A 25110-nucleotide genomic window follows, 5' to 3' on the forward strand; every position below is an offset into this window, starting at 1 on the left:
ATTAAATACTGGTTTCAAATTTTGGTACTAGGTCAACAATTTCAGGGAAGTGGGTAAGTAGATTACATCGACCTAAATAATTAATTGTACTTAATAAGTACTCAACTGGTACTTATTTTATCGACCCCGATTGGATGAAAGGCTAAGTCGACCTCGGCGGAATTTGGACTCAGAATGTAAACACGGACTAAATACTGCTAATGATTCTGCCAGGCGCTGCCTTGGGTCTATTAAATATTAGCATGACACGCTGTTATTTCTATTATTGTTCTTAAAAATCAATACGAAGACATTGTTTGTAATTGAGGCAAAAGGCCAGTAATTTTCGGGGAAATTGATTAGTCAATTACATCACCCAAAACTTACCTTGTGCTTTATTTCATCAACTGTTGAAGGATAAATAGCAAAGTTAACTTCAGCGGGATTTGAACAGAAAATATAAAGTTTCAGAATAAATACCACGCAGTAATATTTTCTGGCGCTCTAATGACTCTGCCAACCTACATCTTTTTAAAGACATTCAAGAAATACAGTCAGGCAGTTATCATGTATAATATATTTTCAAATAAAGAAATCAAGTTCTCCTTGTTTCGCAAGTGGCTGACGAGGTGGCCGAGTGGTTAAGGCGATGGACTGCTAATCCATTGGGGTCTCCCCGCGTGAGTTCGAATCTCATCCTCGTCGTTCATTTTTTTTTCTCTTATTTAAGTATTCTGTTCTTGTGTTGCAGCGTTTATACAGAGAAAGGTAGACTCTCAGTGATCAGAGTTCACGAATTGGCCTCGTTACATATCTGGAAAATACATGAACATCACATCAGCTTATTTCATTTCTTATTTCGCAGTGGCTGTGTGGTAAGTAGCTTGCTAACCAACCACATGGTTCCGGGTTCAGTCCCACTGCATGGCATCTTGGGCAAGTGTCTTCTGCTATAGCCTCGGGCCGACCAAAGCCTTGTGAGTGGATTCGGTAGACGGAAACTGAAAGAAGCCTGTCGTATATATGTATATATATATATGTATGTGTGTGTATATGTTCGTGTGTCTGTGTTTGTTCCTCTAGCATTGCTTGACAACCGATGCTGGTGTGTTTACGTCCCCGTCACTTAGCGGTTCGGCAAAATAGACCGATAGAATAAGTACTGGGCTTACAAGGAATAAGTCCCGGGGTCGATTTGCTCGACAAAAGGTGGTGCTCCAGCATGGCCGCAGTCAAATGACTGAAAAAAGTAAAAGAGTAAAGAGTATAATAAACTGAAGAACCTTACTCATATAAAACTTATATTTTTTAATTTCTCCTGAAAAATTATCCCGTGACTAAAAAGTTCATAGTTTCGATATATTTTTCACAGTTAAAGGGTATCTGGGTCACCACTTCATGTTGCCTTTATGCAGTTTTGATCGTAAGATCGTGGTTTCAATTCCTGGACCGAGCGATGCGCTGTGTTCTTGATCAAAATATTTCATTTCACGTTGAGCCAGTCTACTCAGCAACGGACCGGCGTCGAGTCTAGTGGGGAGTATATACACCAGAGTAAACGGGAAAACAGCCCTATGAGTCTGTATAAATCGAGAAGGAGCATTATCCCATTTTTTAAATATGTCAAGAAATATACATATATAAATAAATCCTTAATGAAAAAAAAAATATCTACTGGAGTGACTGTGTGGTAAGTAGCTTGCTAACCAACCACATGGTTCCGGGTTCAGTCCCACTGCGTGGCATCTTGGGCAAGTGTCTTCTGCTATAGCCCCGGGCCGACCAATGCCTTGTGAGTGGATTTGGTAGACGGAAACTGAAAGAAGCCTGTCGTATATATGTGTATATATATATGTGTGTGTGTGGGTTTGTGTGTCTGTGTTTGTCCCCCTAGCATTGCTTGACAACCGATGCTGGTGTGTTTACGTCCCCGTCACTTAGCGGTTCGGCAAAATAGACCGATAGAATAAGTACTGGGCTTACAAAGAATAAGTCCCGGGGTCGATTTGCTCGACTAAAGGCGGTGATCCAGCATGGCCGCAGTCAAATGACTGAAAAGAGTGAAAGAGTACTGTAAATTGAACTTGTATCGCTGGTTCATCTGGTGAGTGCTCCTCACTGCAAGGATTGGCAATTGCATAACTTATTTCATAAAGACAAATCCCTCTGACTATGAAAAATATACCGTAACTAGGACCTTTTAAGAGTCATAGTTAACGTTTTATATTTGATGTTTTACTTGTTTCAGTCATTGTACTGGGGCCATGATGGGGACCGCTTTGAAAGGGCTTAATAGGGCTTAGTCGAACAAATCAAGCCCAGTACTTATTCTCTAAGTTTGGTACATATTCTATTCGTCTCTCTCTCTCTCTCTCTCTCTCTTCCCTCTATCTTTCTCTCTCTCTCTCTCCCTCTGCCTTTCTTCTCTCTTTTTTGCTAAACCGCGCGACGTTACGGGAGCGTAAGAAAACCAACACCGGTAGTCAAGCTGTGATGGGGGACAAACACACACACACACACACACACACACACACACACACACACACACACACACACACACACACGCACACACGCACACACGCACGCACGCACGCACACAACAGGCTTCCATATTCTATACAGTTTCCATCTACCAAATTCATTCACAAATCATTAGTCAAAGCGGGGCTACAGTAGAAGACACCCCAAAGTGCCGCGTAGAAGGACTGAACCAGAAACGACATGGTTCAAAACGAGCTTCTTAATCACATAAATCGAGAACTTGTCCGGAAGATTTTTCAAAAAAATATATCAAAAAAAGCGAAAATGAATAATACAAGTTACTGGCAGAATCGTTAGCACGCCGGGCGAAATGCTCAGCAGTATTTTGCCCGTCGCAACGTTCTGAAATCAACTTTACCGTTTATCCTTTCGGGGTTGATAAAAGTACCAGGTGGCCGAGTGGTTAAGGCGATGGACTGCTAATCAATTGGGGTCTCCCCGCGTGAGTTCGAATCTCATCCTCGTCGTTCATTTTTTTTTTTCTCTAATTCTCTTATTTAAGTATTCTGTTGTTCTGTGGCAGCGTTTATACAGAGAAAGGTAGGTGTTTATTAGATCGACCCATCCCCTCCCACCAAAATTCCTGCCCTTGTTGCAAAATTTGAAACCATTACAAACAAAGTATGTTGTGAAATAATTAGCTGTAATGTTCTTGCATTTTCGAAACATCGCACTAACTTTATCTAAGGTAAATTGGAAACCAGCTCCGTGATTTCTAGTCACCATCACAATATCTATATAACTTCAGCCTCAGTAGAATACGATGTTTAAATAAGTGAAAAACAAAATATATAATCGACGAGGATGAGATTCGAACTCACGCGGGGAGACCCCAATGGATTAGCAGTCCATCGCCTTAACCACTCGGCCACCTCGTCAACTGATAAGTCACTGCTATTGTTGTCTATTTGAAAATACATAACAGACAACTGGCTGACAGTTAAGCGTTCGTTAATGTCTTCTTATTGATTTTCTCTAAATGGAAAGCAGCGTACTAAGAAAAATAAAAGCTGCAAGTGGACAAAAGGCGATGAGCTGGCAAAAGCGGTGAGCTGGCAAAATCGTTAGTACGCCGGGCGAAATGCTTAGCGGTATTTCGCCTGCCCTTTACGTTCTGAGTTCAAATTCCGCCGAGGTCGACTTTGCCTTTCATTCTTTCGGAGTCGATTAAATAAGTACCAGTTATGCACAGGAGGTCGATGTAATCGACTTAAACCGTTTGTCTGTCCTTGTTTGTCCTCTCTGTGTTTAGCCCCTTGTGGGTAATAAAGAAATAGGTATTTCGTCTGCCGTTACGTTGCGAGTTCCAATTCCGCCGAGGTCAACTTTGCCTTTCATCCTTTCGGGGTCGATTAAATAAGTACCAGTTACGCACTGGGGTCGATGTAATCGACTTAATCCGTTTGTCTGTCCTTGTTTGTCTTCTCTATCTTTAGCCCCTTGTGGGTAGTAAAGAAATAGGTATTTCTTCCGGCTTCACCTTTTGGGTTCAATTTTCACTGAGGTCGACTTTGCTTATCATCTCTTCGGGGTGGATAGAATAAGTTCCTGTTGAGTACCAGGGTCGATGTAATTGACTAGCCCCCATCCATAAAATTTCAGAAAAGATTTTCTCGATTTGACATAGGAATGGCAGCGTATCGTGCTCAGTATTTAATAGACTACGAGCTACGTTCAGTTTCCCCGGGGATCAGTTTCGCCTTCCCTCCTTTTGGGGCCAATAAAAAAGTTTATTTTCGAATATTGCAGTTGAAAAAAGTTTTGGGTTGTCCGGAAAGTTCGTGCCGATTTATAGTAGCTTACCTTTCGACTTATTTTAGAACACGGTTGAGTCCATAAAATAGGATTTGACTACACCTCCATTTAGAGCACAGTTTAAGCTATCTTTTCGTGGAAGGAGGTTTATGTTCCTATAATCTGTGTTAATTCTGTAACCCTTTAAAATGGAAGATATGAAAGTTCATTTTCGGCACTTGATGCTTTTCTTTTTCTGTAAAGGGAAAAATGCCTCACAAGCAACCAAAGAAATATGTGCAGTTTACAGTAATGTTTCTTTATCCAAAAGAACTGTACGAAAGTGATTTGCAAGGTTCCGAGCTGGAGATTGTAGCCTTATTGATAAAGAGCAATCAGGCAGACCATCCACTACAGATGATGACCAAATCAAGTAATTAATTGAGAATAACCCATATTACACAACCCGAGAATTGGCAGAAAGCCTCAACCTATCGAAATCCGTTGATCATGAGCACCTGGTAAAGCTTGGGCACACAAATCGCTACGATGTTGGGTACCACACGAGTTGAGTGAGAACCTTTTGGATCGCATTTCCATCTGTCATTCGCTTTATAAACGGAATGAAAACGCACCTTTTTTAAAGCAAATTGTGACAGGTGATGAGAAATGGATTATCTACCGAAATGTTCAGAGAAAGCGATCCTGGAGTAAGTGACATGAGTCACCCTTAGCCACCCCAAAAGCGGGTCTTCACCCTAAAAAAGTCTTGCTTTGTGTCTGGTGGGATTGGAAAATAATTCTGTACTATGAGCTTCTCCCAAGTAACCAGATAATTAATTCTGAGAAATTCTGCACACAACTGGACGAGTTAAAAGCAGCAATTCAAGAGAAACGTCCAGAATTGGCCAACAGGAAGGATGTTGTTTTCCAACATGATCATGCAAGACCGCACGTTTCTTTGGGAACCAGACAAAAATTGCTGCAGCTCGGCTGAGATGTGTTACCCCACCCTCCAAATCCATCAGATATTGTTCCTTCGAATTTCCACTTATTCAGGTCTCTGCAGAATAGTCTTAATGGTAAAAATTTCAATTCCTTGGATGACGTCAAAAGATACCTTGATGAATTCGTTACCATGAAACCACTTCAATTCTGGGAAGAGGGTGTTTTCAAGTTAAAGGAAAGATGGAGACGTATTGTGAAACAAAATGGTTCATATTTGGTTGATTAAAAATGTAATGGTAATTATTTATTGACCTTTTTCTTTCCTTTAGAAATCGGCACGAACTTTCCGGACAACCCAATAGAATGAACTGATTTGTTGTGAGGAAGAGGAAAATACAAACGTTTCGAGCAATGTCCTTCATCTGAGAATCATATTATCTGATGGTGAATATTCACTATTAGATATAACTCGTATGAAGGACACACCTCAAAACTTTTGCGTTTTCCCTTTCAGCAAATCGATTCCTTGTACTTTTGAATTATGATGCCATCGACAAAATCATTATAGTATTCGAAGAGTAAGTATTTTTTCGACCCTGTGCTAACGAGTGGCTTAACTGATCCCTGCAGGTATTGAACTTTGAATGTTGGCTATTATACCTAAATACGTTGTCATTTTATGTGTCAGGGCGAGTAAATCAATATGAAGGCATTAACAGACATTCAACTATCTGGTAGGTTTTGTTTATTAATTTTCAAATAAAGCAAACAAATTGATTGCTGCAGTCACTCGCTGACGAGGTGGCCGAGTGGTTAAGGCGATGGACTGCTAATCCATTGGGGTCTCCCCGCGTGAGTTCGAATCTCATCCTCGTCGCTTGCATTTTTTTTAATTGTCTTAATTAAGCATCGTACTTTGTTATGGCAGAGCTATATGTATGTATATATATTTATACATATATATGTGTATATCTATTTATATGTGTAGTCAAATCGAATAAGTTAGCATTGAAAATAACAACAACAAAAGGACGTGTATGTGGGATGTATTAATTTGACGTTTGGTAAAAAGAGAGTTTTTGACATTTCGAGCATAGCTCTTCGTCAGAAAGGAAAACGGAGAAGTCCAGAGAAGGAAATATATCACCAACAGCACATGTGTACTTACATTAATGAAGTATCTGTGTTTGTGTGTAACGTATCGTATATATTTATATATACACACACAGGTGAGCAGAGTACATAAATGCAAAACACGGTGGAAACGATAGTACTCGAATACCAAAGGTAGAATAATATACTTTTTATCAAAGCTTCAAAATTATCACAGAATTGTTACTCAGATTTTATCATTTCTGTTCGGCGGATAGTTGTGAGTACACACACACACACACAAATCTTTAAATTGCTTCAGCTTCAAAGCTGCGGTCACGCTGGGGCACCGGCATATATAACATATTGGTAAACAGTGATAAGAATTCACGGACTGGTTTCCATTTAAGTTAAAACAATGTCCAATGTTTCGAAAATGCATGAACATCACAACTACTCATATAACTTTCTGTTTCGCAATATATTTTGTTTATGACAAACAGAAACGTATTACTTCTAAAAACATATATTTTCAATATTTTTCTTGGAAAATATCACGTAATCATGACCCTAGAAAAGGATCATAATTACAATATACTTTTCGTAGATAAAGGGAATTTGGGTCATCCCAACATACTTTGACTTCATGTCGTGTGCCGAACGATTATTCATCCTAGCAGTGCCGACCACTCTCCAGGTTATTCTCTACAGTAAGAAATATCAAAATTAATACTTAAGTGAAACAAAATGTTTATACATTTCTCTTTAATTTGTACTATGAGTCTGTGCTGAAATTTTCATTGTGCACAATTTTTGGATCTTTTCGGTTTGAACGGCAGTTTTTCCTAGCGGTGTCATATGAAATTGTCACCCATAATTATGACCCTAGTATCGATCTATTGCATTTCAAACTGTTTTAGGGTTAGGGTTAGTTAGGGTTAGGGATGGGGGGAAGGGTATCTTTTTTCTTCACAAATGTAAATAAACCTAATCTGTTTCTTAAACGAGGGACATATTTATACAGCACTGAATGTTTTCACCTCAATAGACGTCATTGATTGGTTGAAATTGCAGAAATTGAAGAAAAAAAACAACAAATATCTTACAAACCATAGAATTTTCTCAATAAAGCCAAAAGAAAAAGACGTTTTATAAACACATTCTACCAGTATACGAAGTTTAAAAGTGTTTAGTTACGTGGAAATTATTTTTAAAAACTGCCGTTCAAACCGAAAAGATCCCAATTTCTTTCTTTGCAATGCCTGTGTGCAACCATGAGAATAACCATCACTCAAATTTAAGCAAAAAAAAAAAAAAAAAAAAAAAAAGAAGCAAACCTCGTATTTCGTCTTGAAAACATTGTCTGCACACATTTTTTTTCTTCCCTAAATATATTTCTTTACTACACAGAAGGGGCCAAACATAGAGGGGACAAACAAGGACAGACGAAGGGATTGAGTCGATTATATCGCCCCCAATGCGAAACTGGTACTTTATTTATCGACCCCGAAAGGATGAAAGGCAAAGTTGACCTCGGCGGAATTTGAACTCAGAACGTAACGAAAAGGTGTGCGTGCACGCACACAGCTAAGAGGAAACATTCTTCGTAAGAAACTTATGCTGCTCTACATCTCTCGCAACAGCATTTTCCTATATTACCAGCGAGTGGTAATGAGATTCTCTACAACGACACAGACATACAATTCCTTGGACATTTTAAAAACTATTTCACAGTCGACTAAATCACTATTTTAATCAAAGAATAACAATTTCATCAACCCCGAAAGACGAAAGGTAAAAACCAATATCTGTAAGAATTGAACACACACACATACATACATACATACATACATACATACATACGTACATACGTACAATCATACATACATACATACAATCATACACACACACACACATACATACATACGTACATACATACATACATACATACATACATACATACATACATACATATATACATACATACATGCATACCATGTACATATGTACACACAGAGACATACACACACAGAGTATTTGAATAAGTGCTACTAATAGTTTCATGCCATGGAAACACGATAATTCGGTAAATCTATCTAACGTGCCTTGAGTCTCCAAGTAACCTTTCAGGCTGAGTGTACATGGTTAGCCCTATATAAAAACTATTGCGCTGGCTTGTGAGAAAACACATAAAGGTTGATGCAAAAACTGGAATAAAAACGGGGAAAGAAAGGACAAAAAAAATGTTGCGTCTCCTTTGTCTTTAGAAATCATAATCAATCTAGCTGGTGTAGAATAACATAGGGGTGAGGAGGTCAAAGTCTGCGAGACAGCAGCTTAATCCAGAGAGGGCGGTGTTTTCGAATTCTACACGAGAAATTTCTTCAAGTGCTTGCAATTGCTGTGCAATTTCTGAAAATTTTGGGTAGTTTATTACTGATATCTTTTAGTTTGTGATCTTTTAAAGCAATGGAACTTTCTCTTTCAGCTAAGTATTCTAACCTGTTGTAAGAAATAGGATCACATGTGGTCGTATCGTGTAGGAAATACGATCGCACGCGGTTCTACTCTTAACGAATTATTCAAAGCCATAAAATACATACAACGACAATAGGACATAAGTGAATTGACACAAGTCTTCTGTTGGTACAGAAATATTATTTATTTTACATATCTTACAATCATGTGGATTTTAAGAGTTCGTAAGCGTTAGCACGTTTTGTGTCTGTGTGTTCGGGTGGCGTGAAGCATACCCAAAGGTACTGAACATAGAATTAACAATGGCATTTAGTTTACTGTTCATAGGGCAAGGTGCTGGAATCTACTCGAGAGGCTTTCAGTGTTTGTATAGATTAGCGTAGCAACAGGTAGTAGCAGAGACAATCGCATATCTCTAAGTTGAGCAGCAGGTGGCCTAAGTTAGTTCTTAGAAGAACTGGAACTCAAGACATAAGTGTCTGTGAACCCTGCTTTATATACTGTTTGGTTGGCTCACCGAACTCCAGAAAATGGAATTTTAACCGAAAGTCTTGATTGGCTGATTCGCAATTATGGCGCGAAATAAGTCGAGACGATTCGCGTCACGTGTCAACCAGTGGCGCGGACTACGTAGGGACCCTCGTGTCATATGTCAACCAGTGGCGCGAAACACGTAGAGACCACTCGTGTCACCTGTCAGCCAATCAAGTTAGTGTTTAGAACAAGAACAAGTTGACCAAAGATGGTTGTAACCTCAAACGAGATCATTTCTGCCTTGCCTTTCACACAGTGAAGATATTAGCAATCGCTATAGTCATATTTCAAAATGGCTGAAACTGCCACGCTACACTGTCATCAATTTTACTTCTTTTAGAGAGGAATTTAATCTCATCGTTAACATCACTGTATCTATCTATCTTAGCTTTCTTATATTTAGTGGAAATGAAGTGATGCATTAACTAAGCATTTCGATCATATCTGACTTCATACCGGTTATTGATCTTTTTTAAAACTTTTAAGATATCTAATATCAGATTTTAGTTTAATTTGGAGAGAATTATATTACTTAAGAAATCTTATATTTGTTACTAAATTAAGGAGGTCTGCCTCAAAAGGGGATAGATCTTTCATCTGGAGTGGTTATTTACGTATTTTTAGTTCATAAATTTCAATGGACGTGCATAAAAAAGTAAGGCTTTCCATCTCACAAGGTTTTCAACTTTTCCCAAAAGCTTCCTAAGATATTAGGCTATTTGTTGGTTTAGGTATATTCTTTATAGAGTAATGCATGTAGTATAAATTCATAACTGTGTGTATTGATTTTAGGAGAATTCTTAGCCACTCAACTTAACGTAGCTATCATGCCAAACATATGTGGATTATGAAGTTGTAGGAGAAAACAATGTGTTAAAAATATATAGTTTACAGTTCTGTTATAGGCAGGATCAACAAAAATATTACTCCATCCAAAGAGAGATAAATATCATTTATATACACAGTATTTATATAAGAGCGACTACTAGTTTCATACCAGGGAAACTCGATAATTCAGCAGACTTATATGACCTGCCTTGATTCAATCATTTAAAATTATATCTCTCACCTGATGGAGTACTTTTTTGTTGATTTGATCTATACCGGAACAGTAAACTGTTTTGTGAGTGTGTGTGTGTGTATACAATTCTACTATATGGCTCAGAAATCTGGACGTTATCAAAGACGCTTGAGAGGCGGTTGGATGGAACTTACACTCCTTATGAGAGCTCAAAATCTCTCGTGGAAGCGTCATCCAACCAAAGTACAAATATATGGGAAATTACCACCTGTATCATCTCTTGTGAAAGGTAGAAGAGTCCAGTTTGCTGGACATTGTTGTAGAGCTGAAAACGTGGTAATTTCTACTCTTCTTCTCTGGAAGCCATCTGCTCGCGATACCAGAAGGCGCACACTCTCCTACCTTGATGTAATCTCCAGGGATACAGGCATCCAGCAACAGGACCTCCGTAATGCCATGATGGACCGTGAAGTCTGGCGTAGCATAGTAAATAGATACATTTACATACATATACGTATATCTTTTTATCACTTACAAATTCAGCAAATTTCTTTACGTAGGGAAAACTGGCCATCATTTTTGTGGCACTTCTACGAGCACCAGTACGCAGTTCACAATTAACATCCAAGCACGTTTTAAACTCGTAGCGAAATAATTCAATCAAAAAGTTCACTACATTGGCATTTATCTGTTATGTCGAGAAAATCAATAAAGACAGCGATAAACATTCAACTGTTAAACAGTTATCGTTTGTTACTAATCTAGCAATAAAGAGAACAATGAGTAATCATTACTCGTTGACGAGGTGGCCGAGTGGTTAAGGCGATGGACTGCTAATCCATTGGGGTCTCCCCGCGTGAGTTCGAATCTCATCCTCGTCGTTTCCTTTTCCTATTTATTGTTTTTTTGGTCATTATTTTATTTAAATACTGTAGCCTGCTTAGACATGAAATATTAGGTAGAGTAACGATAACTAGAAATTACAAACCGCTTTCTACTTTCACTAAAACGACGTAATTGAGGCCACTTAAGAAGTCCCTACAACGGATTTCATTTTATGTTTTGCTTGACATTAGTATATCGACATTATTTCAAATTACATTGCATCTGACTTAATTCTTTGGATATTTTCGGTTTGAACGGCAATTTTTAACATAATTTCTACGTAACTAAAAAATTTTAAACTTCATATACTGGTAGAATGTGTTTATAAGACATCTTTCTCTCTTGGCTTTATTGAGAAAATTCTATAGTTTGTAAGATATTTGTTGTTTTTTTTTTCAATTTCTGCAATTTCAACCAATCACTGATGTCTATTGAGGTAAAAAAATATTCTGTGCCGTATGAATATGTCGCACGTTAAAGAAACAGATTGGGTTTATTTACATTTGTGAAGAAAAAAAGATACCCTTCCCCCCACCCCTAACCCTAACTCACCCTAACCCTAAAACAGATTGAAATGCAATAGATCGATACTGTATTTTTTTGGTTCGAAGCGTTTTGGAGGTAAAGCAGACAATCGTCGCGATAAAGACCTCCACAGATGCCTGGGAATTGGTCGGCCATTTCATAAAGAATATAAATTCCGACCAAATCGGCTATCTGGGTGCTGTCTGTACTTCCCATTAGTACATCAAACGCATTAGGGGTATCTCTACGGACCCACAACTTGTTATCGAACTGTATGAAAGTTCAAATTCCGCCAAGGTCGACTTTGCCTTTCATCCTTTCGGGGTCGATTAAATAAGTATCAGTTACGCACTGGGGGTCGATGTAATCGACTTAAACCGTTTGTCTGTCCTTGTTTGTCCTCTCTGTGTTTAGCCCCATGTGGGAAGTAAAGAAATAGGTATTTTATCTGCCGTTACGTTCTGAGTTCAAATTCCGCCGAGGTCGACTTTACCTTTTATCCTTTCGGGGTCGATTAAATAAGTACCAGTTACGCAGTTACGTTTGTCTGTCCTTGTTTGTCCTCTCTGTATTTAGCCCCTTGTGGGTAGTAAAGAAATAGGTATTTCGTCTGCCGCTAAGTTGTCTTTACGTTCTGAGTTCAAATTCCGCCGAGGTCGACTTTGCCTTTCATCCTTACGGGGTCGATTAAATAAGTACCAGTTACGCTCTGAGGTTGATATAATCGACTTAATCCGTTTGTCTCTCCTTGTTTGTCCTCGCTGTGTTTAGCCCCTTGTGGGTATTAAAGAAATAGGTATTTCTTCCGGCTTCACCTTTTGGGTTCAAGTTTCACTGAGGTCGACTTTGCTTATCATCTCTTCGGGGTGGATAAAATAAGTTCCTGTTGAGTACCAGGGTCGATGTAATTGACTAGCCCCCATTCATAAAATTTCAGAAAAGATTTTCTCGATTTGACATAGGAATGGCAGCGTATCGTGCTCAGTATTTAATTGACTAAGAGCTACGTTCAGTTTTCTCAGGGATCAGTTTCGCCTTCCCTCCTTTTGGGGCCAATAAAAAAGTTTCATTTCGAATATTGCAGTTGAAAAAAGTTTTGGGTTGTCCGGAAAGTTCGTGCCGATTTATATAGTAGCTTACACTTCGACTTATTTTAGAACATGGTTGAGTACATAAAATAGGATTTGACTACACTTCCATTTAGAGCACAGTTCAAGCTATCTTTTCGTGGAAGGAGGTTTATGTTCCTATAACCTGTATTAATTCTGTAACCCTTTAAAATGGAAGATAAGAAAGCTCATTTTCGGCACTTGATGCTTTTCTTTTTCCGTAAAGGGAAAAATGCCTCACAAGCAACCAAAGAAATATGTGCAGTTTACAGTAATGTTTCTTTATCCGAAAGAACTGTACGTAAGTGGTTCGCAAGGTTCCGAGCTGGAGATTGTAGCCTTATTGATAAAGAGCGATCAGGCAGACCATCCACTACAGATGATGACCAAATCAGTCATTAATTGAGAATAACCCACATTACACAACCCGAGAATTGGCAGAAAGCCTCAACCTATTGAAATCCGTTGATCATGAGCACCTGGTAAAGCTTGGGAACACAAATAGCTACGAAGCTTGGGTACCACATGAGTTGAGTGAGAAGAACCTTTTGGATCGCATTTCCATCTGTCATTCGCTTTATAAACGGAATGAAAACGCACCTTTTTTAAAGCAAATTGTGACAGGTGATGAGAAATGGATTATCTACCGAAATGTTCAGAGAAAGCGATCCTGGAGTAAGTGACATGAGCCACCCTTAGCCACCCCAAAAGCGGGTCTTCACCCTAAAAAAGTCTTGCTTTGTGTCTGGTGGGATTGGAAAGGAATTCTGTACTATGAGCTTCTCCCAAGTAACCAGATAATTAATTCTGAGAAATTCTGCACACAACTGGACGAGTTAAAATCAGCAATTCAAGAGAAACGTCTAGAATTGGCCAACAGGAAGGATGTTGTTTTCCAACATGATCATGCAAGACCGCACGTTTCTTTGGGAACCAGACAAAAATTGCTGCAGCTCGGCTGGGATGTGTCACCCCACCATCCGTATTCATCAGACATTGTTCTTCCGGATTTCCACTTATTCAGGTCTCTGCAGAATAGTCTTAATGGTAAAAATTTCAATTCCTTGGATGACGTCAAAAGATACCTTGATGAATTCGTTGCCATGAAACCACTTCAATTCTGGGAAGAGGATGTTTTCAAGTTAAAGGAAAGATGGAGACGTATTGTGAAACAAAATGGTTCATATTTGGTTGATTAAAAATGTAATGGTAAGTATTTATTGACCTTTTTCTTTCCTTTAAAAATCAGTACGAACTTTCCTGACAACCCAATAGAATGAACTGATTTGTTATGAGGAAGAGGAAAATGCAAACGTTTCGAGCAATGTCCTTCATCTGAGAATCATTATATCTGATGGTGAATATTCACTATTAGATATAACTCGTATGAAGGACACCTCAAAGCTTATGCGTTTTCCCTTTCAGCAAATCGATTCATTGTACTTTTGAATTATGATGCCATCGACAAAATCATTATAGTATTCGAAGTGTAAGTAGTTTTTCGACCCTGTGCTGACAGGTGGCTTAACTGATCCCTGCAGGTATTGAACTTTGAATGTTGGCTATTATACCTAAATACGTTGTCATTATATGTGTCAGGGCGAGTAAATCAATATGAAGGCATTAACAGACATTCAACTATCTGGTAGGTTTTGTTTATTAATTTTCAAATAAAGCAAACAAATGGTTACTGTAGTCACTCGTTGACGAGGTGGCCGAGTGGTTAAGGCGATGGACTGCTAATCCATTGGGGTCTCCCCGCGTGAGTTCGAATCTCATCCTCGTCGCTTGCATTTTTTTTTAATTGTCTTAATTAAGCATCGTACTTTGTTATGGCAGGAGCTATATTTATGTATATATATTTATACATATATATGTGTATCTATTTATATGTGTAGTCAAATCGAATAAGTTAGCATTGAAAATAACAACAACAAAAGGACGTGTATGTGGGATGTATTAATTTGACGTTTGGTAAAAGAGAGAGTTTTTGACATTTCGAGCATAGCTCTTCGTCAGAAAGGAAAACGGAGAAGTCCAGAGAAGGAATATATCACCACCAACAACATATGTGTACTTACATAACTGAAGTATCTGTGTTTGTGTGTAACGTATATATATATATATATATATATATATAAACGTATATATATATATATATATATATATATATATATATATATATATATATATATATACACATAAACACACACACATACACACACATAAACACACACACACACACACACACACACACCACACACACACACAACACACACACACACAACACACCCACACACACAGCAGAGCACATAAATGCAAAACACGGTGGAAACGATAGTACTCGAATACCAAAGGTAGAATAATATACTTTTTATTAAAGCTTCAAAATTATCACAGAATTGTTACTCAGATTTTATCATTTCTGTTCGGCGGATAGTTGGGAGTACACACACACACACACACACACACAAATCTTCAATTTGCTTCAGCTTCAAAGCTGCGGTCACGCTGGGGCACCGGCATATATAATATCTTGGTAAACAGTGATAAGAATTCACGGACTGGTTTCCATTTAAGTTAAAACAATGTCCAATGTTTCGAAAATGCATGAACATCACAACTACTCATATAACTTTTTGTTTCGCAATATATTTTGTTTATGACAAACAGAAACGTATTACTTCTAGAAACATATTTTCAATATTTTTCTTGGAAAATATCACGTAATTATGACCCTAAAAAAGGATCATAATTACAATATATTTTCCGTAGATAAAGGGAATTTGGGTCATCCCAACATACTTTGACTTCATGTCGTATGCCAAACGATTATTCATCCTAGCAGTGCCGACCACTCTCCAGGTTATTCTCTACAGCAGTGGTTTTCAACCAGTGTTCCGCGGAACCTTAGGGTTCCGCCAGTACAGTCCAGGGGTTCCGCAAGAAGTTACAAAACTGCTAAAATCGGCAGTAATTTTAAATTCTTCTGTGCAGATATGTGTGCATAAGACTATTAAATTATTGCACAGGGGTTCCTCGAGCCAGTGGAATGCTTCCTTGGGGTCCCGTTCCAGCAAAAAGTTTGAAAATCACTGCTCTACAGTAAGAAATATCAAAATTAATACTTAAGTGAAACAAAATGTTTATACTGTGAATTGAACCAGCATCGCTGACAATGTTCTCTTTAATTTGTACTATGAGTCTGTGCTGAAATTTTCATTGTGCATAATTTTTGGATCTTTTCGGTTTGAACGGCAGTTTTTCCTAGCGGTGTCATATGAAATTGTCACCCATAATTATGACCCTAGTATCGATCTATTGCATTTCAATCTGTTTTAGGGTTAGGGTTAGTTAGGGTTAGGGATGGGGGGAAGGGTATCTTTTTTCTTCACAAATGTAAATAAACCTAATCTGTTTCTTAAATGAGGGACATATTTATACAGCACAGAATGTTTTCACCTCAATAGACGTCATTGATTGGTTGAAATTGCAGAAATTGAAGAAAAAAAACCCAACAAATATCTTACAAACAATAGAATTTTCTCAATAAAGCCAAAAGAAAAAGACGTTTTATAAACAAATTCTACCAGTATACGAAGTTTAAAGTGTTTAGTTACGTGGAAATTATTTTTAAAAACTGCCGTTCAAACCGAAAAGATCCAATTTCTTTCTTTGCAATGCCTGTGTGCAACCATGAGAATAACCATCACTCAAATTAAGCAAAAAAAAAAAAAAAAAAAAAAAAAAAAAGAAGCAAACCTCGTATTTCGTCTTGAAAACCTTGTCTGCACACATTTTTTTTCTTCCCTAAATATATTTCTTTACTGCACAGAAGGGGCCAAACATAGAGGGGACAAACAAGGACAGACGAAGGGATTGAGCCGATTATATCGCCCCCAATGCGAAACTGGTACTTTATTTATCGACCCCGAAAGGATGAAAGGCAAAGTTGACCTCGGCGGAATTTGAACTCAGAACGTAACGAAAAGGTGTGCGTGCACGCACACAGCTAAGAGGAAACATTCTTCGTAAGAAACTTATGCTGCTCTACATCTCTCGCAACAGCATTTTCCTATATTACCAGCGAGTGGTAATGAGATTCTCTACAACGACACAGCCATACAATTCCTTGGACATTTTAAAAACTATTTCACAGTCGACTAAATCACTATTTTAATCAAAGAATAACAATTTCATCAACCCCGAAAGACGAAAGGTAAAAACCAATATCTGTAAGAATTGAACACACTCACATACATACATACATACATACGTACATACGCACAATCATACATATATACAATCATACACACACACACACATACATACATACGTACATACATACATACATACATACATACATACATACATACATACATACATACATACATACATACATTCATACATACATACATATATATACATACATACATGCATACCATGTACATATGTACACACAGAGACATACACACACACAGTATTTAAATAAGTGCTACTAATAGTTTCATGCCATGGAAACACGATAATTCGGTAAATCTATCTAACGTGCCTTGAGTCTCCAAGTAACCTTTCAGGCTGAGTGTACGTGGTTAGCCCTGTATAAAAACTATTGCGCTGGCTTGTGAGAAAACACATAAAGATTGATGCAAAAACTGGAATAAAAACGGGGAAAGAAAGGACAAAAAAAATGTTGCGTCTTCTTTGTCTTTAGAAATCATAATCAATCTAGCTGGTGTAGAATAACATAGGGGTGAGGAGGTCAAAGTCTGCGAGACAGCAGCTTAATCCAGAGAGGATTCTACACGAGAAATTTCTTCAAGTGCTTGCAATTGCTGTGCAATTTCTGAAAATTTTGGGTAGTTTATTACTGATATCTTTTAGTTTGTGATCTTTTAAAGCAATGGAACTTTCTCTTTCAGCTAAGTATTCTAACCTGTTGTAAGAAATAGGATCACATGTGGTCGTATCGTGTAGGAAATACGATCGCACGCGGTTCTACTCTTAACGAATTATTCAAAGCCATAAAATACATACAACGACAATAGGACATAAGTGAATTGACACAAGTCTTCTGTTGGTACATAAATATTATTTATTTTACATAATTTACAATCATGTGGATTTTAAGAGTTCGTAAGCGTTAACATGTTTTGTGTCTGTGTGTTCGGGTGGCGTGAAGCATACCTAAAGGTACTGAACATAGAATTAACAATGGCATTTAGTTTACTGCTCATAGGGCAAGGTGCTGGAATCTACTCGAGAGGCTTTCAGTGTTTGTATAGATTAGCGTAGCAACAGGTAGTAGCAGAGACAATCGCATATCTCTAAGTTGAACAGCAGGTGCCTTAGTTAGTTCTTAGAAGAACTGGAACTCAAGACATAAGTGTCTGTGAACCCTGCTTTATATACTGTTTGGTTGGCTCACCGAACTCCAGAAAATGGAATTTTAACCGAAAGTCTTGATTGGCTGATTCGCAATTATGGCGCGAAATAAGTCGAGACAATTCGCGTCACGTGTCAACCAGTGGCGCGGACTACGTAGGGACCCTCGTGTCACATGTCAACCAGTGACGCGAAACACGTAGAGACCACTCGTGTCACCTGTCAGCCAATCAAGTTAGTGTTTAGAACAAGAACAAGTTGACCAAAGATGGTTGTAACCTCAAACAAGATCATTTCTGCCTTGCCTTTCACACAGTGAAGATATTAGCAATCGCTATAGTCATATTTCAAAATAACTGAAACTGCCACGCTACACTGTCATCAATTTTACTTCTTTTAGAGAGGAATTTAATCTCATCTTTAACATCCCTGTATCTATCTATCTTAGCTTTCTTATATTTAGTGGAAATGAAGTGATGCATTAACTAAGCATTTCGATCATATCTGACTTCATACCGGTTATTGATTTTGGAGCATTTTTAGAACTTTTGAAATATCTAATATCAGATTTTAGTCTAATTTGGAGAGAATTATATTACTTAAGAAATCTTATATTTGTTACTAAATTAAGGAGGTCTGCCTCAAAAGGGGATAAATCTTTCATCTGGAGTGGTTATTTACGTATTTTTAGTTCATAAATTTCAATAGACATGCATAAAAAAATAAGGCCTTCCATCTCACGAGGTTTTCAACTTTTCCCAAAAGCTTCCTAAGATATTAGGCTATTTGGTGGTTTAGGTATATTCTTTATAGAGTAATGCATGTAGTATAAATTCATAACTGTGTGTATTGATTTTAGGAGAATTCTTAGCCACTCAACTTAACGTAGCTATCATGCCAAACATATGTGGATTATGAAGTTGTAGGAGAAAACCATGTGTTAAAAATATATAGTTTACAGTTCTGTTATAGGCAGGATCAACAAAAATATTACTCCATCTAAAGAGAGATAAATATCATTTATATACACAGTATTTATATAAGAGCGACTACTAGTTTCATACCAGGGAAACTCGATAATTCAGCAGACTTATATGACCTGCCTTGATTCAATCATTTAAAATTATATCTCTCACCTGATGGAGTACTTTTTTGTTGATTTGATCTATACCGGAACAGTAAACTGTTTTGTGAGTGTGTGTGTGTGTATACAATTCTACTATATGGCTCAGAAATCTGGACGTTATCAAAGACGCTTGAGAGGCGGTTGGATGGAACTTACACTCCTTATGAGAGCTCAAAATCTCTCGTGGAAGCGTCATCCAACCAAAGTATAAATATATGGGAAATTACCACCTGTATCATCTCTTGTGAAAGGTAGAAGAGTCCAGTTTGTTGGACATTGTTGTAGAGCTGAAAAAGAAGTAATTTCTACTCTTCTCCTCTGGAAGCCATCTGCTCACGATACCAGAGGGCGCACGCTCACCTACACTGATGTAATCTCCAGGGATACAGGCATCCAGCAACAGGACCTCCGTAATGCCATGATGGACCGTGAAGTCTGGCGTAGCATAGTAAATAGATACATTTACATACATATACGTATATCTTTTTATCACTTACAAATTCAGCAAATTTCTTTACATAGTGAAAACTGGCCATCATTTTTGTGACGTTTCTACGAGCACCAGTACGCAGTTCACAATTAACATCCAAGCACGTTTTAAACTCGTAGCGAAATAATTCAATCAAAAAGTTCACTACGTTGACATTTATATGTTATGTCGAAGAAATCAATAAAGACAGCGATAAACATTCAACTGTTAAACAGTTATCGTTTGTTGCTAATCTAGCAATAAAGAGAACAATGAGTAATTATTACTCGTTGACGAGGTGGCCGAGTGGTTAAGGCGATGGACTGCTAATCCATTGGGGTCTCCCCGCGTGAGTTCGAATCTCATCCTCGTCGTTTTCTATTTATTTTTTTTTATCATTATTATATTTAAATACTGTAGCCCGCTTAGACATGAAATATTAGGTAGAGTAACAATAACTAGAAATTACAAACCGCTTTCTACTTTCACTAAAACGACGTAATTGAGGCCACTTAAGAAGTTACTACAACGGATTTCATTTTATGTTTGCTTGACATTAGTATATCGACATTATTTCAAATTACATTGCATCTTACTTAATTATTTGGATCTTTTCGGTTTGAACGGCAGTTTTTAACATAATTTCTAGGTAACTAAAAAATGTTAAACTTCATATACTGGTAGAATGTGTTTATAAGACATCTTTTTCTCTTGGCTTTATTGAGAAAATTCTATAGTTTGTAAGATATTTGTTGTTTTTTTTCTTCAATTTCTGCAATTTCAACCAATCACTGACGTCTATTGAGGTAAAAAAAACATTCTATGCCGTATGAATATGTCCCTCGTTAAAGAAACAGATTGGGTTTATTTACATTTGTGAAGAAAAAAAGATACCCTTCTCCCCACCCCTAACCCTAACTAACCCAAACCCTAAAACAGATTGAAATGCAATAGATCGATACTGTATTTTTTGGTTCGAAGCGTTTTGGAGGTAAAGCAGACAATCGTCGCGATAAAGACCTCCACAGATGTCCGGGAATTGGTTGGCCATTTCATAAAGAATATAAATTCCGACCAAATCGGCTATCTGGGTGCTGTCTGTACTTCCCATATCAAACTTCCCATATCAAACTTCCCACATCAAACGCATTAGGGGTATCTCTACGGACCCACAACTTGCTATCGAACTGTATGAAAGTTCAAATTCCGCCAAGGTCGACTTTGCCTTTCATCCTTTCGGGGTCGATTAAATAAGTACCAGTTACGCACTGGGGGTCGATGTAATCGACTTAAACCGTTTGTCTGTCCTTGTTTGTCCTCTCTGTGTTTAGCCCCATGTGGGAAGTAAAGAAATAGGTATTTTATCTGCCGTTACGCTCTGAGTTCAAATTCCGCCGAGGTCGACTTTACCTTTTATCCTTTCGGGGTCGATTAAATAAGTACCAGTTACGCAGTGGGGTCGATGTAATCGACTTAATCCGTTTGTCTGTCCTTGTTTGTCCTCTCTGTATTTAGCCCCTTGTGGGTAGTAAAGAAATAGGTATTTCGTCTGCCGCTAAGTTGTCTTTACGTTCTGAGTTCAAATTCCGCCGAGGTCGACTTTGCCTTTCATCCTTACGGGGTCGATTAAATAAGTACCAGTTACGCTCTGGGGTTGATATAATCGACTTAATCCGTTTGTCTCTCCTTGTTTGTCCTCTCTGTGTTTAGCCCCTTAAGGGTATTAAAGAAATAGGTATTTCTTCCGGCTTCACCTTTTGGGTTCAATTTTCACTGAGGTCGACTTTGCTTATCATCTCTTCGGGGTGGATAAAATAAGTTCCTGTTGAGTACCAGGGTCGATGTAATTGACTAGCCCCCATTCATAAAATTTCAGAAAAGATTTTCTCGATTTGACATAGGAATGGCAGCGTATCGTGCTCAGTATTTAATTGACTAAGAGCTACGTTCAGTTTCCTCAGGGATCAGTTTCGCGTTCCCTCCTTTTGGGGCCAATAAAAAAGTTTCATTTCGAATATTGCAGTTGAAAAAATGTTTTAGGTTGTCCGGAAAGTTCGTGCCGATTTATATAGTAGCTTACACTTCGACTTATTTTAGAACATGGTTGAGTAAATAAAATAGGATTTGACTACACCTCCATTTGGAGCACAGTTCAAGCTATCTTTTCGTGGAAGGAGGTTTAATTTCCTATAACCTGTATTAATTCTGTAACCCTTTAAAATGGAAGATAAGAAAGCTCATTTTCGGCACTTGATGCTTTTCTTTTTCCGTAAAGGGAAAAATGCCTCACAAGCAACCAAAGAAATATGTGCAGTTTACAGTAATGTTTCTTTATCCGAAAGAACTGTACGTAAGTGGTTCGCAAGGTTCCGAGCTGGAGATTGTAGCCTTATTGATAAGGAGCAATCAAGCAGACCATCCACTACAGATGATGACCAAATCAAGTCATCAATTGAGAATAACCCACATTACACAACCCGAGAATTGGCAGAAAGCCTCAACCTATTGAAATCCGTTGATCATGAGCACCTGGTAAATCTTGGGAACACAAATAGCTACGAAGCTTGAGTACCACATGAGTTGAGTGAGAAGAACCTTTTGGATCGCATTTCCATCTGTCATTCGCTTTATAAACGGAATGAAAACGCACCTTTTTTAAAGCAAATTGTGACAGGTGATGAGAAATGGATTATCTACCGAAATGTTCAGAGAAAGCGATCCTGGAGTAAGTGACATGAGCCACCCTTAGCCACCCCAAAAGCGGGTCTTCACCCTAAAAAAGTCTTGCTTTGTGTCTGGTGGGATTGGAAAGGAATTCTGTACTATGAGCTTCTCCCAAGTAACCAGATAATTAATTCTGAGAAATTCTGCACACAACTGGACGAGTTAAAAGCAGCAATTCAAGAGAAACGTCCTAATTGGCCAACAGGAAGGATGTTGTTTTCCAACATGATCATGCAAGACCGCACGTTTCTTTGGGAACCAGACAAAAATTGCTGCAGCTCAGCTGGGATGTGTCACCCCACCCTCCGTATTCATCAGACATTGTTCCTTCGGATTTCCACTTATTCAGGTCTCTGCAGAATAGTCTTAATGGTAAAAATTTCAATTCCTTGGATGACGTCAAAAGATACCTTGATGAATTCGTTGCCATGAAACCACTTCAATTCTGGGAAGAGGATGTTTTCAAGTTAAAGGAAAGATGGAGACGTATTGTGAAACAAAATGGTTCATATTCGGTTGATTAAAAATGTAATGGTAAGTATTTATTGACCTTTTTCTTTCCTTTAAAAATCAGTACGAACTTTCCTGACAACCCAATAGAATGAACTGATTTGTTATGAGGAAGAGGAAAATGCAAACGTTTCGAGCAATGTCCTTCATCTGAGAATCATATTATCTGATGGTGAATATTCACTATTAGATATAACTCGTATGAAGGACACCTCAAAGCTTATGCGTTTTCCCTTTCAGCAAATCGATTCATTGTACTTTTGAATTATGATGCCATCGACAAAATCATTATAGTATTCGAAGTGTAAGTAGTTTTTCGACCCTGTGCTGACAGGTGGCTTAACTGATCCCTGCAGGTATTGAACTTTGAATGTTGGCTATTATACCTAAATACGTTGTCATTATATGTGTCAGGGCGAGTAAATCAATATGAAGGCATTAACAGACATTCAACTATCTGGTAGGTTTTGTTTATTAATTTTCAAATAAAGCAAACAAATGGTTACTGTAGTCACTCGTTGACGAGGTGGCCGAGTGGTTAAGGCGATGGACTGCTAATCCATTGGGGTCTCCCCGCGTGAGTTCGAATCTCATCCTCGTCGCTTGCATTTTTTTTTAATTGTCTTAATTAAGCATCGTACTTTGTTATGGCAGGAGCTATATTTATGTATATATATTTATACATATATATGTGTATATCTATTTATATGTGTAGTCAAATCGAATAAGTTAGCATTGAAAATAACAACAACAAAAGGACGTGTATGTGGGATGTATTAATTTGACGTTTGGTAAAAAGAGAGAGTTTTTGACATTTCGAGCATAGCTCTTCGTCAGAAAGGAAAACGGAGAAGTCCAGAGAAGGAAATATATCACCAACAGCACATATGTGTACTTACATAACTGAAGTATCTGTGTTTGTGTGTAACGTATATATATATATATATATATATAACGTATATATATATATATATATATATATATATATATATATACACATAAACACACACACATACACACACATAAACACACACACACACACACACACACACACACACACACACACACACACACACACACACACACACACAGCAGAGCACATAAATGCAAAACACGGTGGAAACGATAGTACTCGAATACCAAAGGTAGAATAATATACTTTTTATTAAAGCTTCAAAATTATCACAGAATTGTTACTCAGATTTTATCATTTCTGTTCGGCGGATAGTTGGGAGTACACACACACACAACACACCACACACACACACACAAATCTTCAATTTGCTTCAGCTTCAAAGCTGCGGTCACGCTGGGGCACCGGCATATATAATATATAGGTAAACAGTGATAAGAATTCATGGACTGGTTTCCATTTAAGTGAAAACAATGTCCAATGTTTCGAAAATGCATGAACATCACAACTACTCATATAACTTTTTGTTTCGCAATATATTTTGTTTATGACAAACAGAAACGTATTACTTCTAGAAACATATTTTCAATATTTTTCTTGGAAAATATCACGTAATTATGACCCTAGAAAAGGATCATAATTACAATATATTTTCCGTAGATAAAGGGAATTTGGGTCATCCCAACATACTTTGACTTCATGTGGTGTGCCAAACGATTATTCATCCTAGCAGTGCCGACCACTCTCCAGGTTATTCTCTACAGCAGTGGTTTTCAACCAGTGTTCCGCGGAACCTTAGGGTTCCGCCAGTATAGTCCAGGGGTTCCGCAAGAAGTTACAAAACTGCTAAAATCGGCAGTAATTTTTAATTCTCCTGTGCAGATATGTGTGCATAAGACTATTACATTATTGCACAGGGGTTCCTCGAGCCAGTGGAATGCTTCCTTGGGGTTCCGCTCCAGCAAAAAGTTTGAAAATCTCTGCTCTACAGTTAGAAATATCAAAATTAATACTTAAGTGAAACAAAATGTTTATACTGTGAATTGAACCAGCATCGCTGACAATGTTCTCTTTAATTTGTACTATGAGTCTGTGCTGAAATTTTCATTGTGCACAATTTTTAGATCTTTTCGGTTT

The 25110-nt window shown here is 37.9% G+C and overlaps 8 non-coding genes across 8 annotated transcripts; 7 read left to right on the plus strand and 1 right to left on the minus strand.

The window, feature by feature from the left end:
- The first annotated feature begins 602 nt into the window (after positions 1 to 602).
- On the plus strand, positions 603 to 684 carry Trnas-gcu. Its single transcript has one exon. It is a non-coding gene; the product is annotated as a tRNA-Ser (tRNA).
- Positions 685 to 2905: 2221 nt separating this feature from the next.
- Trnas-gcu lies at positions 2906 to 2987 on the plus strand. The gene has a single exon. It is a non-coding gene; the product is annotated as a tRNA-Ser (tRNA).
- A 329-nt stretch (positions 2988 to 3316) lies between these two features.
- Positions 3317 to 3398, minus strand: Trnas-gcu. The gene has a single exon. It is a non-coding gene; the product is annotated as a tRNA-Ser (tRNA).
- A 2599-nt stretch (positions 3399 to 5997) lies between these two features.
- Positions 5998 to 6079, plus strand: Trnas-gcu. The gene has a single exon. It is a non-coding gene; the product is annotated as a tRNA-Ser (tRNA).
- A 5047-nt stretch (positions 6080 to 11126) lies between these two features.
- Positions 11127 to 11208, plus strand: Trnas-gcu. Its single transcript has one exon. It is a non-coding gene; the product is annotated as a tRNA-Ser (tRNA).
- A 3343-nt stretch (positions 11209 to 14551) lies between these two features.
- On the plus strand, positions 14552 to 14633 carry Trnas-gcu. The gene has a single exon. It is a non-coding gene; the product is annotated as a tRNA-Ser (tRNA).
- A 5485-nt stretch (positions 14634 to 20118) lies between these two features.
- Trnas-gcu lies at positions 20119 to 20200 on the plus strand. Its single transcript has one exon. It is a non-coding gene; the product is annotated as a tRNA-Ser (tRNA).
- Positions 20201 to 23580: 3380 nt separating this feature from the next.
- Trnas-gcu lies at positions 23581 to 23662 on the plus strand. The gene has a single exon. It is a non-coding gene; the product is annotated as a tRNA-Ser (tRNA).
- The last annotated feature ends 1448 nt before the right edge of the window (positions 23663 to 25110 follow it).

This window comes from Octopus sinensis, linkage group LG7 (assembly GCF_006345805.1).
Source record: "Octopus sinensis linkage group LG7, ASM634580v1, whole genome shotgun sequence".
Lineage (NCBI taxonomy): Eukaryota > Metazoa > Mollusca > Cephalopoda > Octopoda > Octopodidae > Octopus > Octopus sinensis.